Here is a 3,555-nt window from a genome sequence, read left to right as displayed (position 1 = left end):
TCCCCAGGTTAATTAAACCGTCTTCTGACTTGCACGTTGGCACTTGACTTCAAACAATAAACACATAGGGATGCTTTGAGCAGACTTAAGCCTCAGCCTTTCAGCCTGTACTATTCCTGTCCTGTGGGGTAATCCTGGTTCAGGTCCTGCCTGCGTTCAAGGTGAGCTGTGGGATCCCCTGTAGTTCTGCCGGCGGCCTGCAGGGGGTGCTGTTGACTGTGAAGTGAAGCGGGGGACGCCATCTTGAGGAGACCCTGTGAACGCAGCGCTCGGTGGCGGTGATTGACAACAATCATGATGGGACTACACACTGACAAGTGAAACAGCATCACTTCAGTATTTAATTGCAGACAGTAAAGTAAAGAGGGAGCAGCGGGCTGGAGAGTTTTGACCTGCGGAGGGTGAAGAGAGATGGCCGGCTAGCTGCTCTCTGGACGCGGCCTGCTCAGGAGGAGGAAGGGTGGTGACGGCACAACATGCTCTACCGCTGACTCCAAACTTATCCTCCCCACAGAGACTCCCAGGACGACGAGCACGATGCACTTATAGATTTTTAAACTCTCTTAACTTTCCAGATTGTTCTGTTGTTGTGCGTGTGTGGAGGCTTTCACTGATACTCCTCCAGACATGTCATCCAACTGCACCAGCGCAGCGCCCATCAGCGCCAGCAAAACCAAGACAAAAAAGAAACATTTTATAGGACAGAAAGTCAAACTATTCCGTGCAAGTGAGCCCATTCTCAGCGTTTTAATGTGGGGAGTCAACCACACGGTGAGTACGTGCAGAGTGCATCCTCGTCGCCTGTGAGCTGTTTGTTTATGCTCCTGTTTTGATTTAGCTCGCATGCTAAGCTTGTTAGCCGGCTGCCTTAATCTGTCACTTCAGCGTCACTATTTGCCGTCTATTCCGCGGATAGCCGCCTTGTTTTAGTGCTTAGTGTGGACGTAGGTCTTCACGATGACTTTGTTTGGAGCTGCTCGTTAAACTGAATGCTCGGTGGCTAGTTTCTTGTGCGTTTTTTTAATGCAGGGATTCATCGCGTGATCTCTTCCACTCCCTGCAACTTTGATTTAAAAAAAAACAAGCATCTTCGTTGCAGGTTGTGCAGATGCACACAAAACAGAGAATAAACAATCTGCCGTCATAAATCATGGATGGTGAGGTGAGCTGCTGCTGCTGCTGCTGCAGCTGTAGTGCAGGCATGGAGGAGTGGGAGGGGTGTGACAGGAGCAGCAGGTTACTCTGATTTTCAGCAGCAGCAGCAGCCTCCCTATTGTTTGAATAAACCTGCTCTGCGCTTGTGACTGCAGGCCCGAGGCTCGATGCCTGCTTTTAATCGCTACAGTTTATCCCATAGCATCAGTCGCCCTATAAATAGAGTCGAAACAAATAGATCGCATTCACATTTGGCTGAGGCTGCCTGTGGCTATGAAAAGCCCTGTGAAGGGCAGATTGGACACCAATGATGGACGGAGATCTTTACAGTTCAGCCAGTTCTGTTTGTGTTTGAGAAGCAGCCTCTCAGGTGTGACCAGGTGTATTCAAGAGTTGAAACTCTGACTGGAGAAGGACCTGCAGTGTGAGGGCATTGTCTCAGCCAGCTCGTCAAATCTGTATTTGAGGTTCTCTTATCTTCAATAAAGTAACTTAAAAAAAAATATAAAAAAAAAAAATCATCAGCAATGTTGTGATCAAACAAATCGGCCAGACCTTGACCAATATTTGATTTTTTGAGAAAGGCACAATAATAAATGTGTGGGGGGGAAGTTTCACTCACTCAGTGAATCATCAAGCTGAGGTGAGAGCGAATATGTTCTCCGTGGATTTGTTGATGTGATTATGGGGAGGCTATTCAGAAAGCTGCTACTTGAAGAAATAACTTCATGTGAGAATTAACATTATTGGAGTCGCCTAATTTGAACCCAGACGTGATGCTCTTTAACATAATGCTGCTCAGAGTAGTTCAAACCTACATTTAAAGCGCTCTCTGGACACAAACTAACTGATGACCTCAGTTATAAATCAGTGTTCTGTGAACTCACTTTTCATACTGGTGCATATTGGGAGAATCTGTGATCGGAGCATATCGGCCTGATGAATCCAGACAGTCGGTTAACTTCCAAACGGGCTGATGGTGACAACACTCACGGAACATTTCAAACTGTGACCGTGTGTTTACGTTCATGTCAGCCTTTTGTTCATTTCTCAATGGACCAAGAACCTCGAATGTCCGCTTTCCTGAAACAGCACAGTGGATGAAATGGATACAACCGGGGAATTAAGGAGGCAGCTAATCGATAACGGTTATCACTGCAGCATTCAGTGGGTGAACTTTGGCAGTGGGTGTGTGTGGATGCAGCACTCGGAACCTGTGATTTGAGGTTGTGGCGGGAAGCCGTTTCAAGACATCAAACAGACTCGTCATCAAAGTCCTCTTCCTCCAGTCAGAAGTCGGATGCATTTTTAATTGTGCCATGAGCTGCATGGCTGGAGGACTTCACGTCGTCCATACACAGTGTTCACGGTGTACCACAACACCCGTTTGATGCTGATAGTTCAGAGGGACTGATTTATATAATGTCATGTCAGCAAATAATTGCCAGGTCTATTCAAGCTTGAACTCCAGAGTCCATGAGCATGATTAAAAGATGCCTTTATGATTAAGGACACCGTGTGTTTCTGTAGAGGCTCCCCATTAAAACACATGAGGACATGCTCTCACAGCTGTCACTCATTTACTGCTCACTTCCACCCGGACACATTAAGGAGGCTTTACGTGACTTTATTATTATTGATGTAAAGAAGAATCAGTTTGTGGAATAAAATGCACTTTTATTTTCTTCGGCTTCTTAATATGCTCAGTTGTGTGAGTCTGCAGGTGTGCGTGCGCTTCACCACGTGAGACGTGTGATGGGATTGTTGACGCTCATACTTATTTATGTGCTTCATACTGACACGATGTCTGGTGAACTTCAAGCATCGAAAATGAATCGTGTATATGAATGTTAGAGCATCTGTGCTCGGCCTTTTATATTTCCAATGAAATCAAGCAGAGAGTCATTTGTTTTATTTCGTTCACATAGCACATCCCCTCACAATAGGCCACAGCTGCTCAGCAGTGCTAGAGTCCGTCGTCTCTCGGGAGCGGCAGGAGCTGAGGATCTCGGGTTCGATCCCAGCCCCTGCCGCCACATGTCCAATGTGTCTTTGAGCAACACGCTTAACCCCAAGTTTCCCCCCTTCTGCTCCTTTGGAAGCGTGTGAATGTGTACGAATGTCTTAGTTACTTCTGATGGTCACTTTACCAAACAGCCTCTGCTATCAGTGTGTGAATGGGTGTGACATACAAGCTCAAGTCCATTCACCATATTTAATTACCAAACCGTTAAAGACGTGTGTTCTTCCTGTAGTTTACATGTCTGTTGTTCCTCAAATCAAAGTTCCTCAAAAGGCTGTTTGACTCAACTTTCTGTCTGGTGTCTTGTTAGCTCTTCATGCGCTCCCTCTATTTCCTTTAATGGCTGTTTTAACTGCAAACAAAAAAAAGTGTGTGTG

The sequence above is a fragment of the Symphodus melops genome, assembly GCF_947650265.1.
Source record: "Symphodus melops genome assembly, chromosome: 2".
In the NCBI taxonomy this organism is placed as follows: Eukaryota; Metazoa; Chordata; class Actinopteri; order Labriformes; family Labridae; genus Symphodus; species Symphodus melops.
The sequence above is the reverse complement of the archived record's forward strand: the minus strand, read 5'-3'. Positions refer to the sequence as shown.